This window comes from Mobula hypostoma, chromosome 7 (assembly GCF_963921235.1).
Source record: "Mobula hypostoma chromosome 7, sMobHyp1.1, whole genome shotgun sequence".
Classification (NCBI taxonomy): domain Eukaryota; kingdom Metazoa; phylum Chordata; class Chondrichthyes; order Myliobatiformes; family Myliobatidae; genus Mobula; species Mobula hypostoma.
The window spans coordinates 83748539-83762878 of record NC_086103.1 but is presented as its reverse complement, the minus strand read 5'-3'; positions in this window follow the sequence as shown (position 1 = coordinate 83762878).

Genomic DNA, 14340 nt, shown 5'->3' with positions numbered 1-14340 from the left:
CAGGTAGCCGGTGCTCATCTTCTGCATTCGCGTCGATGTTTCAATCTCCCTCATTGCTTTAATCAGCGAACAATAGAAGCTTTAATTGGTGAAATAGAGTCGAAAATTGACTTCCACCCCAACCAGCAGCCTGCCCACCATGAGATTCATGCATGCAGCCTCTGGCTCCTGAAATCCCCTCAGAGACTGTGGCGCACTAAAACATTGAAACATACTCGAAACAGCAAATCACAAGCCTCAACAGTTCCAGAATCACATCCAAGATGAAAAACAAATATAAAAGACATAAAATAATCCTCTGGCTAAAGAAATACCTCCTCATCTCCATTCTAATTTGATGTCCCTCTATTCTAAGGCTATGCCCTCTGGCCCTAGACTCCCTCACTATATGAAACATCCTCTACATATCCGCTCTATCTAGGCCTTTCAACATTCAATAGGTTTCAATCCCCCTGATTCTCTTAAATTCCAGCAAGTACAGGCCCAGAGCCATCAAACGCTACTCATATGATAACCCTTCATTCTCATAATCATGCTGCTGAGCCTCCTCTTCACCTTCTCCAATATCAGCAAATTCTTTCTTGGATAAGGGGCCCAAAACTGCTCACAATACTCCAAGAAACACACATCAAAGTTGCTGGTGAATGCAGCAGGGCAGGCAGCATCTCTAGGAAGAGGTACAGTCGACGTTTCAGACCGAGACCCTTCGTCAGGACTAACTGAAAGAAGAGCTAGTAAGAGATTTGAAAATGGGAGGCAACTTTATGTGTGTTGCTTGAAATTCCAGCATCTGCAGATTTCCTCGTGTTTGCACAATACTCCAAGTGAGGTTTCACCAGTGCCTTATAAAGCCTCAGCATTACATCCTTGATTTTATATTACAGTATAGTTCTCTCGAAATGAATGCTGACATTGCATTTGCCTTCCTTACCATTGACTCTCCCTGGACAGTTACCTTTAGTGAATCCTGCATGAGGACTCCCAAGTCCTTTTTCACCTCAGATTTTAGAATTTCTGCCCATCTAGAAAATAGTTTATGCTTTTGTTCCTCCTACCAATCTTCATGACCATACTCTTCCTGACACTGTATTCCATCTGCCACTTCTGAATGCTAACACCACAACTCCTTCCTCACTACAGTCTCAATTTACAAATTAACCTTTAGCGAACCCTGTACAAGCACTCCCAACTCCCTCTGCACCTCATTTTTTTTTGTATTTTCTCTCCACATAGAAAATAGTCAACTGTTCATTTCTTCTACCAAAGTACATGATCATACACTTCCCAACACTGTATCCATCTGACACTTCCTTGCCCATTCTCCTAATCTAAGTCCTCCTGTACACTCTATGCTTCCTCAAAACTACCTGCACCTCCACCTATCTTTCTATTGTCTGCATAACTAGCCACAAAAGCATCATTTCCATCATCCAAATCATTGACATATAATGTAAAAAAAGCAGTCCCAGCACTGACCCTTGCAGAACACCACTAGTTACATCTTTTCTGCAGACAACCAGAAAAGTCTCCTCTTAGTCTCACTCTTTGTTTCCTACCAATCAGCTAATCCTCTATCCATGTTAGTATATTTCCTGTAATACTATGGTCATTTGTGGCAACTTGTCAAAGGCCTTCTGAAAATCCAAGTACACAACATCCACCAATTCTCCTTTGTCTATCCTACTTATCTTTTCTTCAAATAATTTCAACAGATTTGTCAGGCAAGATTTCCCTTTTGACTTGCTGACAGTGGCCTATTTTATTATGTGCTTCCAAGTATGCTGAGGCCTCATTCTTAAGAATCAACTCTAAGATCCTCCCAACCACTAAGGTCTGGCTAACTGGCTTATAATTTCCTTTCTTCTACCTCCCTCCCTTCTTGAAGCATGGAGTGATATTTCAATTTTCCAGTGTCCGGAATAATGCCAGAAACTAATGATTCTTGAAAGATCATTACTGATGATGAGGTAGTTGGTTTACAAACAGAGGCAATGTGTTCTGAGACTCTTAGCAAGGAGAGGCTGTTGATAGGGCAAAATTGTAATCAACAGGATGAATTGCATCATAAAAGGTGGACAAATTTGAAAAGGGTGAATACGGGACTGAAAGGGTTATATTTGAATGTGCACAGTATACAGAATAACATAGATGAAATTGTAGCACAGTTACAGATTGGCATGTACGATATAGACATCACTCAGTTATGGCTGAAAGAAGAATATAGCTGGGAGCTTATTGTCCAACGATACACATTGCTTTGAAAGGACAGGCAGCAAGGTGGAGGGGATGGTGTTTCTCCATTGGTAAAAAATGAAATCAAATCATTAGAAAGAGGTGACATAGGGTTGGAAAGTGTTGAATTATTGTGGATAGAGCTAAGGAACTGCAAAGGTTAAAAGACTCTGATGAGATATATATATATATATATATATAGATCTCCATTCAGTTGTAAGGATGTGGGAGATAAAAGTGGGAGATAAGAAATGCATGCGAAAAGAGTAATGTTACAATAGATATGGGGGAATTTCAATATGGAGGTATTTTGGGAAAATCAGATTGGAACTGAATTCCAAGAGGGAGAATTTCTAGAATACGTGTGAGATGGCTTCTTAGAGCAGCTCATAGTTGAGTCCGCCAGAGGATCAGCTATTCTAGATTGGGTGTTGTGCAATGAATTGATTACAGAGCTTAAGGTAAAATAACCTTTAGGGGAAGTGATCATAATATGATCGAATTTACCTTCAATTTTGAGTAGAGAATCTAAAGTCAGATGTATCAGTATTATAGTGGAGTGAAGTCCAGGTGTCACGGGGTGGGAAGTGTATGAAGTTACCATAGATAGAGAGAAGGTTCTTGGGAAACTGAAAGGTGTGAAGGTAGATAAATCACCTGGACCAGATGGTGTACACCACTGGGTTCTGAAGGAGATGGGTGAAGACATTGTGGAGGTATTGGTAATGATCGTTCAAGAATCATCAGATTCTGGAATGGTTCCAGCAGAATGGAAAATTGCAAATGTCACTCCACTTTTCAAGAAGGGAGGGAGGCAGAAGAAAGGAAATTATGGAGAGTTAGGTTGATCTCAGTCGTTCGGGTAATCTAAGAGTCAATTGTTAAAGATGTGGTTTTGGGGTACTTTGGGCAAATGATAAAATTGGCTGTAATCTGCATCGTTTCATCAAGGAAAATCTTGCCTTGAAGAAAAAAAGTTGGAATTCTTTGAAGAAATAACAAGCAGGAGAGACAAAGGAGAATCGGTCGGTGTAGTGTATTTGGATTTTCTGAAAGCCTTTTGACAAGGTGCCACACATGAAGCTGCTTAACAAGCTATGAGCCCATGGTATCACAGGGAAGATTCTAGCACGGATAAAGCAGTGGCTGATTGGCAGAAGGCAAAGAGTGGGAATAAAGGGGGCCTTTTGTGGTTGGCTACCAGTGATTTGTGGTGTTCCTCAGTGGTCAGTATTGGGACCTCTTCTTTCCACATTGTTTGCCAATGATTTAAATAATGAAATTGATGGATTTGTGGCCAAGTTTGTGGATGATATAAAGATAGGTGGAGGAGTGCTGGGAAGCAATGCGTTTGCAGCAGGACTTAGATAAATTGGAATAATGAGCAAAAAGGTGGCAGATGGAATAAAGTGTTGGAAAATGTATGATAATGCATTTTGGTAAAATGAACAATAGCGTAGACTATTATCTAAATGGAGAGAAGGTTCAAACATCAGAGGTGTAGATGGACTCATGCAAGACTCCCAGAAAGTTAACACAGGTTGACTCTGTGATAAAGAAGGCAAATGCAATGTTAGCATTTATTTCAAGGGGAACAGAATATAAAAACAAAGAGATAATGGTGAGGTTTTATAAGACACCCGTCAGGTGTATTTTCAATAGTCTTGGGACTTATATCTCAGAAAGGGTGTATTGTCATTGGAGAGAGTCGAGAGGAGGTTCACAAGGATGATTCCAGAATGAAGTGGTTAATACATGAGGAGCTCTTGGCAGCTTTGGGCCTGTACTCACTGAAACTTACAGGTATGTGGCGGGATATCATTGAAACCTACCGAATGCTGGAAGGATTAGATAGAGTGGAGGTGGAGACGATATTTCTAATGGCGGAAGTTGATAGATTCTTGATTGATCATGGCTTGAAGGGTATATGGGGAGAAGGCAGGAGATTGGGGCTGAGAGGGAAAATGGAGCAGCCACGATGAAATGATGGAGCAGAATCGATGGACCAAAAGGCCTAATACTGCTCCTATGTCTCATGGTCTTGTGGTCTAATTCCTCTACAATCTCTTCAGCTATCTCTTTTTGAACCCTGAGGTGTATTCCATTGACTCTTTAGTTTTCCATGCACCTTCTCCCTAGTAATAGCACTCATTTCTGCCCCCTGACGCTCTTGAACTTCTGGCATACTGCTAGTGGCATCCACAATCAAGGCTGAAGCAGTTCATCTGCCATTTCCTTGTTCCCCATTACTACCTCTCCAGTGTCATTTTCCAGTGGTCTAATTCTATTCTCACCTTTCTTTTATATATCTGAAAAAATGTTTAGTATTCTCTTTAATATTATTGACTAAATTACCTTCCTATTTCCTTTTTTCCCTCCTTATTGCTTTTTTAGTTGTGCTCCATTGTTTTTTAAAATCTTTCCTAATCTCTAACTTCCCATTAATTTTTGAAGTACTATATGCCTTCTCTTTTGCTTTTATGGTGTCTTTGACTTCTCTTGTTAGCTGGGTTTGTGTTATCCTGCTTTTAGAATACTTTTTCTTTGGGATGTATCTCTCTTTTGCCTTCCAAATTGCTCCCAGAAACTCCAGCCTTTGCTGTTTTGCCACCATCCCTGCTAGTGTCCTCTTCAAGTCAACTTTGCCAGCTCCTCTCTCATGCCTCTGTTATTCCCTTTACTCGACTCTAATACTGATACATCTAACTTTATCTTCTCCCTCTCAAATTGCAGGGTGAATTTGATCATATTGTGATCACTGCTTCCTAAATGCACCTTTGTTTTAAGCTCCCTAATCAAATCTGAGTTATTACAGAACACATATCGAGAATAATCTTTCACCTAGTGTGCTCAACCACAAGCTGCTGAAAAAGTAATTTCATAGACATTCTACACATTCTCTTTCTCTCAGCACCAACTTGATTTTACAAATCTACCTGTATATTGAAATCGCCCATAACTATCATAACATGGTCCTTTAGACAAGCATTTTCTATCTCCCTTAGTAATTGTAGTCTACATTTTGGCTATTGTTTGAAGACCTGTATCTAACTCCCATCAGGGTCTATCTCCCTTTGCAGTTTCTTAACTCTACCCACAAGAGTTCTTCATCTTCCAATCCTAGTTACATCTTTCAAAGCATTTGATTTAATTTTTTAACCCCCCCCCCCCGCATACCTGCCTGTCCTTTTGATACAACGTGTATCATAAGGCCTTAAGACATAGGAGCAAAATTAGGCCATTTGGCCCATCGAGTCTACTCCACCATTCAATCATGGCAGATCCCTCTTCCCCCTCCTCAGACTCACTCCCCGGCCTTCTCCCCGTAACTTTTGATGCTTTGTCCAATCAAGAACCTACCAGTCTCTGCCTTAAATACACCCAACAACCTGGCCTCCACAGTTGCTCCACCCTCTGGCTAAAGAAATTTCTCTGCATCATTGTTTTAAATGGACAACCCTCTATACTGAGGTTGCACCCTCTTGTTCTAGACTGCCCCATCATGGGAAACATCCTTCCCACATCTACTCTGTCTAGACATTTCAACATTCAAAAGGTTTCAATGAGATCCCCCCTCATCCTCATCCTTGGATGTTAAGTACCCAACTATAATCTTTCATCCACGACTCAGTGATGCTCAAAATGTCATACCTGCCAAACTCTAACAAATTCTGTGCAACAAGATTATTTACCTTATTTCATATACTGTGTGCATTCAAATATATAACTTTCAGTCCTGTATTCATCACCCTTTATGATTTTGTCTCCATGTAACACTGCAACTCATCCCACTGACTGCAATTTTGTCCTGTCATTGGCCTGTTCTTCCTGACTGTCTCACTACTTCTTGTGCATTGGAGCCTCCACCCCAGCTGGTTATGCAACCAGTCAGAACCTGCTCCATATTACATCTGTAGAAATTTGCTAGAGTCCGTGCTGATATATCAAATATCCTCATACTCCTAATGAAGTATAGCCTTTGGCATGCTCCCTTTTGAGTATTGCTAGTACATATTCTCCAATACTCCACCTGGAAATGATTCAAGACACCATCCTTTCACTTTACAGTATGCTTATATATATATATTATTCTTCTTCAGTTTTCTGAAACTTTGGTCTATAACTCCTTCATCATACCCTATAGTCCCTAGAGTATGAACAGAAATGCTGCCTTCTTTTGGTGACAGTTATCTGTGCATTTAGAGTCCCGTGGCAGTGAGTCAGCCATAATTGGTGGCTGCACTTTTCCCTTTGCATCAGCAGATTGTGGGTTTGTAATCTACAGCAGAGTTTTGAACACAAAAATGCACGCTGGAAATCCAGCGAGGGGGTTTTGCCTCTGTAGTGCTGATTGAAGATATTAAGATATTGGCTTGTGTAAGAGCAGTGACGGCTTCCTTAATCCTCACCCAAATTTTGTTCTTCACCAACCAATGTTAAAATAGTCGATCTCACTGTTAGTGCATTACAAGTTGATGAAACCTGACTGCTGTGAAATGGGTGCCATTTCCTGTGTTAGATTTCAAATATACAATGGGTGTGTTGCATTTTCTAACCGATTCACACCTGTTAAATGCAGTTGCTGCCTTCTTTTATAAACTTCAAATCATGTTTTCATTAGCATATAGATATCTCAACTAGCCAATATCTCAATCACTTTTGGCTTTTTCATTCAATACTTCAGTGCTAAGGATTCAAGAACAGTATTTTCAAACCTTTAAAACTCTACATGCACAATAGGATTTGAAGTAGAATCAAACTTCTTGGTTATACAGTGCCACAGTGCCATTATTTTTGTAATATGGAAAACTGGCCTAAATCAGCAATGTACTAGCAACAGTAATTTGTATTTCTGTAGCAAAATATCCAGGCTGTCTTTTGAAGTGCTATCAAATATGATACGGCACTGAACAACACGTGTAGATGAACAAAAGCTAGTTCAAAGAGTTAGTTAGATTTTAAATTGCTTCTAAAAAGGTAAGAAGGCTTGGTGAGTTGGGGAAGTGATTCCAGAGCTGAAGTCATGGCTATACGTGACTATTGGATTTCTGATTAATGGCAAATGATGTGACTTTCACCAGATGTATTAATGGTGATGGAAAGGGAAATACCTTTCTCCATTCTCCACAATGAACATGCTTACTTTAGGCACCAGTGTGGCTGTTTTGCAAGAAGGATATAAAACCACAAGAACACAAAGGATCTTTAACAGGCAGCTGATAATAAATTTAAGGACATGAAGTCATCAAAAACAGAGGTGTATGGAATGGAGAGATTGGAAAGTTGTAGACTGAGAGTTCAAAGGAACAACTAGGATAACACACTGAAAGGATCTGAAAATAAGCATGATAATTTTAAGATCAAACATGTAAGCGATGGGCGAATGGAACATATTGAGAGTTAAGATGGACAGCAGAGAGTGGAATGAGGGTTGCTGCTCAGGAATGCATTTGATCAGCTAAAGCTCAGTGTAACAGCTATGACTGTAAGTTCAAACTTTCTGTCCCATGCTTCTCTTCCACCTGCTGAACCTCTTACTCCTTCATTAAGATAGCCTTTTATATTTCATATGCATTACCTTTCCACAATTCAGCATCATAACTACTTTTAATGATGTGGGTCCTTTTAGCACCTTGGGTGTAAAATGATGATGCTAAAGAAATTCGGCAAGTCCCCTTTGACATGTACCATTTCTTATGGAAGCATCACTAAAAGCATCCTATTAAGATGCAGCATGTTTGGTATGGCAGCTGTTCTGCATGAGATGGCAAGAAGCTGGAGATAGTTGTGGACATGGTTCAGTACATCATGAAAACCAGCCTCCACTCTTGTCTCCACTTCTCGCTGCCTTGGTAAAACAGTGAACATAATCAAATACCCCCTCCTCCCAGGCATTCTTCCTTCTTCCCCCTCCCATTGGACAGAAGATACAAAAGCCTTAAAAACATGTATCACCAGAGTCAGGGACCATTTCTATCCCACTGTTATAAGACAGTGAACAATATCTTAATATGATAGGATGGACTATTTACCTCACAAAATATCTCATCATGGCCTTATACATTGTTGTCTGCCTGCACTGCACTTTATCAGAAACTGTAATACTTTATTCTGCATTTTAGTATTGCTTTTCCTTTGTACTACCTCAATGTACTAATGAGATGAAATCATTTGCATGAATGGCACATAAAACAAAGTTTATCACTGTACCTCAGTATATGTGACAAAAATAAACCTATTTACGAATTTCCCAATTACTAATTGTTGTAGTGACAGTTGCATTAATCTGCACGCAGCAAGAATCCACAAACAGTAATGAAATAACGACAAGATAACTAGTATGACATAAATCATCAGAAAGTGTTTTTGGCTAGTGTGGTCTCGACTTTCAGAGCACTGGGATGCTAATATGATGACACATAATACAGAAACAAAGTTAACAGAATGGAGGAAAATTTGGCGCTTTCAAAAGCTGCAACACACAGTTTGTCACTGAACTGATAACACTGAGGAAGTTAAAGATGCTGACTTTCTCTTTCTACCTCTGATTCCCCCTCGGTTTCTTCCTCCTGAAGTCAATAATCAGCTTCTTGATCGTGCATGGTTCCATTTTCCAGTTATTAGAAGATTTAATAAATGGAAATAAAAGTTAACGGTTTGTTGATTGCCTGAATATTTGTTGTATGAAATCTGGTGGAGAGAGCATTCACCCTTACAAACCTTCTTAATAGTATATTTATTGGTCAAACATGCATCATCGCAGACAACCCCTCCCCTGCCCCAACCCAACGTTTAAACAGGACAAAAAGCCTAACCATTTCCCATTCCCACTATTGTCATTTAGCAAGTGACAAGCCAACAATCTATAGAAGGTACAAACGCTCGTACATCATTTTATGGTATTAGCTAGTGCAGAAGATATTTGCACTGAAATTATTTTGAGCAATAATTGACAAATACACGTTCAATTTTAATCAATTAGTTGCTGGAGGAGAATTTCACAGGCTGAGATGATGTTGCAAAGCCAGATTTGTTATCATTATTCTCTAATTGGAATAATTATGTGTTGATAGTTCATCTATTGACAAAGGTGTACAATTAAATCTAATTTCTTCACCCAGAAACAAAATGGCAAGTTGCATTTGTAGTCGGTAAATATTATGGAAGGTGGTTTTAATAGATTTCAATGGAAACAGAAGTGAACATGTGATTCATCAGTCATACTGGAGAAACGTTGGAAGAAAATGAAGGAGATATCAAAGTTTTGTAAATTTATTATCGAAGTACATTTTTGTCACCATATACACCCCTGAGGTTCATTTTCTTATGGGCATACTCAATAAATCTAATGACCATAATAAAATCAACATAAGACCGCACTGAACAGGGCTGACAATCCGTGTGCAAAACCCAACAAACTGTGCAAATATAAATAATAATAATCATAATAATAAATAAATAAGCAATAAATATTGAGGACAGATGAAAAGTCCTTGAAAATGAGTCCATGTGTTGTAATGGGGCAAGTGAAGGTGAGTGAAGTTATGATGTTATTCCTTTGGGTTCAAAAACAGGATGGGATTTCTCTGTAAGGTGGCATAGTTTCAATGGGCCAAAATGAACTCCATCTATGTTGTAAGGAAACACTGAAATAACAAAGACAGCTGATGATGGAGCAGATGACTAGTGAGAAGCTCAACACCATGCCAAGTTTGCCTTCTGTCTGGCCCAGCTACATTTTTCAAGGATGGAAACTGCAGAGGGGAAGATAAGTGATAAGATTAGTCCACTATCTGACTGGAGTATTTTGTGTTCAAAGTCTAACAGGTAATGTGAAAAACCAACGGCAGCACAAGAATTTGAAGAGGAGCTAAAGAAGGAGAAGTCTATGCCTCTGGCATTCATTATTGGCAAAAATAAAACAGACTGCTGGAGGAACTCAGAAGGCCAGACAGTCTGAGGGATTGACAACATTTCGGGTTTAGAGCCTACATCAGGACTGAGAGTGTATAATGAGATAGCTAGAGAGGTAAGAGGTAAAGCAGGAGTTGGTATGTGATAGGTTCATCCAGGTGAGGAAGGTTTGATGAATAAATGAGGCAGGTGGCTTTGGAATCAGTTATTGGCCTTCCGATGCTGTGAGAAACTGCATATAAGTACATTTTTTATTACACCATTTTGTTTCTGTAGAATTACAGTCTAATTGTTATTCATTTATATGGTTTCCATGTTAACTCAAATCACTCACAAGTGTTGAGCCTTCTTTAGTTTCCCTTTGAAGTTCCTCAATTTCACAAACATAGTAATTAGTTTTCACACAATTAAGGATATTTTGTTCAAATTGGAAAGGACAGTTACCCCTCTCCTTTTAAGGAAGATACCACAATGTTGCAACAGAACACAAAATGCCAGCTAGTTTTGAGCTTTAATTAAGGTCTGTGATCAGGCCGGATATCCATAGCAACTAGACTGTCTAGGCTTGACTTTATTAGGAGGTGTGCAGATGGAAACATCACTTTCAAGTTTACATACATCTGTAATGTAATAACATTGCTATAAGGGCTGCATGCTTTATTAAAAAGAACTGCACTGAATGTATTACTTCTGGGAAATTCATTGCAAACATTTTCTCACTTACCCACCATACCACTGGGTGGCAGTAAGAACACAAAGGCAAAATAACTTGAAGAGACGAAAGATTTAGAGCAGGGTTTCCCAAATTTTTAAAGACATGGACCCCTACCATTAACTGAGGGCTCTGTGGATCCCAAGTTGGGAATCCCTGGTTGAGAGGAACATGGACCAAAGTGGAACTAGCATAGTTGAAAACCTTGGTCGGCATAAGTGGGTTGGGCCAAACGACTTGCTAAACAGTAGTGTGTCTTCTATGTAGATTAGTGGATCACACAGATTTGGGAAAACTGAAGGGGTTGGAGGGGACCAGCTGCAGAAATCATTTTTTGAAGAATTGCCTTTAAAGGTCAGAACTGTTGGAAGAATTCAGTGGGCCAGGCAGCATCTATGGAGTGAAATGGACAGTCAATATTTTGGGTGGAGACTCTTCATCTTGATTCATTCATCTTGACCCAAAATGTTGACTGTCTCTCTTATTTCCCTCCAGATTCCAGCATCTACAGTCTATTGTAACTTCTCCTTTAAGGATTATTGCTGTGATCATTCATCATTCTCTGGTTAAAATGTATTATCCATTCAGTTGTGCACTTGTGTTATGCTGTGATCAAAAAAAATGTAGGCTCTCAATTTAATATCATAATGCTTGTATCACCAAATGAGTCATTCAGACCTTGTACAAAAAATGAGCAGAAGGTAATCCAAAGAGAAAACACTAACAAATTTTTAATATGTGCTGTGGAGGGAGAAGCAACATCTCCAGATTGATGACCCTTCCTGCTATTAGGGAAAGATCATCTGCGTGAAATATCAGTACCCTCTCTCTCCAACAAGTTCAGCTTCGTTTCATGCTGGCACCCTGCATTTTTCTGCTCCTGTCAATAAACTACTTTAGACTGAAATATGGATGGGTGGGGTGGTGGGAGGGAATGAAAACTAAAAACAAGTACCCCGTGATGCATTGGTTTAACAGTTACTTATCACTACACGACACTACTGAAATATCACCCGGGGATGTGCCGAAGTCCTTCGACAATACTATACAAGAATGAAATAATCTGACACACATGCAAACTTATTCTTCTTCCATTTAACGGAATACCTAATCCAACAAAAGAAATCCACCCTGTAATTTCAATTCTGATAAATTGTTATGCCAAGATGAATATAACAGTTTTTCAATAAAATCCTTCAGGCTCCTATATAATAAATAATTGTCAAACTGCAGTCTTCCAATTTCTGTCTAAGGGGCTGAGCATTCTCTCTGCTACAGGATCTGCATTTAAAGTTTATGTCTCTAACTTATTTTACCTCATGGTTTCCACTCATAGCTAAACTACTCTATGATAATCACCATGTTATCTTTTAAATGTCTGAAACTATATCTGGGAAGCTAGAACATTACATTTGACAGGTGACAGCTTCTAATCATCATCATCAATGCTTTCAGCTGGTGAACTGGATGACTTGAATATATGCAGTTGACATTCTCTCTTTGCACATGAGCAGAGGTTGAACATAAAGGAAAACAAGCCCTTATTAGCTCAATGCAATGATGTGTTCTTGCAAGGTGGAGTGGCCTACTCTGTAGGCAATCAAATACTTCAAAAGAAGAGCATAGCTAGCGATGGTACAGTGACACAACTAGTATAGGTGCTGTCCCATAGATCTAGAGACCCACCTTCGATCCTGACCTCTGATGCTGTGAGTGTACACTTGACATGTTCTCTCTGTGACCATGTGGCTACCTCCAGAGGTACTGCTTTCTTTCAATATCTCAAAAATGTGCAGGTTGGTATGATAATTGCTCCTCGTGGTAGTAACATCTGGGAGAGGAAATGGGAAACCAGGAAGAATCAAAGGAGATTACTAAGTGAATGCTTGATAGTCAGCACAGACACGACAGGCCGAAGGGCCTGTTTCTGTGCTGTATGATCATGACTCTATGACAAGGACTATGCAGACTTTGGATAACAAACATTGGTCACTTCACATTGGATGCAATACCTTAGCTGTTGTCTTAAGCAGTAGAGTTACCACTGCCATTGAGCCTGTTAACTGGAAGAAAAAAATCTATATTGTCTAAATGTAAGTCCTCCTATTCTTCATTACAATTGGAGATATGATGTGCAATTCAGGTTAGTACTAGAAAACGTATTGTTTGAATTCAGGGAAAATCCCCCGAAGCCTCTCTGCAACCTCTTCGCAACCCACGCTGCTATCCAGCATTGTGTCATCAGGAGAATTAATTCCTTCAGATAAATCATTGATATAATGTAGATTGTGAACAACTAGGGACAGGTATCAAACCTTTTCATTATAATCTCTATGATTCAAATGGATTTGTCAGACATGATTTCCTTTTCATTAATCCATGCTGACTCTGCCCGTTACTGATTATACATCTAAAATACTCTGCTGTGATTTCCTTAATATGCAGTTGTAGCATCTTACACTCTCACATTAATCGGAATTGTACATCACAACTCAATTGTAATGAGGATCTGAAAGACTTGTATTTACATAAAACATTTTCTGCCAGTATTAGATCATCTTTTTACATTCAATCACTTACTTTTTTCAGTACAGGAAATGTGCCAGCCAATTTGCACTGAGAACACTGTGATAGCAATCTCTTTTAGAGGGATAATCATTAGCTGGGACCTCTTTGGCCAAAAAGATGCCTATTGCCTCTTTCATGGCTATCTGTGAGATCAGGACATTAAAAGGAAGCATCTCCTAGATGTGTGTACTTAACTTTCTAACCTGGGATTTGAAATCAGATTTCTGATTTGGAGGTAACTGAGTCACCACAGTATACTGTAGCTGATATGAACACATGGTAAGATGATCGCCATCGTCGCTAGGTCGCATCTGGAATTTCCAGTTGGCAGACGATTTTCCTCCGTGCCACTCTGTCCCGACACTTGTCCACAACATCCCTAGTCTTGTCCAGCTTGGTCCAATCCTTGATGTTATCCAGCCACATTGTCCTTTGCCTTCCTCATCCTTTCTTTCCCTCCACCTTTCCATATAGCAAGTCCGACAAGCTGTTATCTTTCTGAGTAACGTGTCCACAATAAGCAACTTTTAACTTCATGATCTTCTCCAGCAATATCCGTGGTCTATTAACTTCGGAAAAAACCCTCTCATTTGAAACTTTCTCTACCCAGCTGATCTTCAACATTCGTCGATAGCACCACATTTCAAAAGCATTAATTCGTTTTATGTCATCCTTCTTCAGGGTCCATGTTTCTGATCCATACCTCAGCACTGATCACACATAGCACTCGAGGAAGCGGATTCTACTTGCACAGTAGATGTTTCAGCTTCATGAACTGGGTTTTAGCCATACCTATTCTCCTTCTGATCTCAACTAGGCAGAGTGCTTAAAGGATGTGCAGACCAGCTAGCTGAAATTCTCACCGACATCTTCAACATCTCCCTGAGCAGCACCATTCTTCCTGCGTGCTTCAA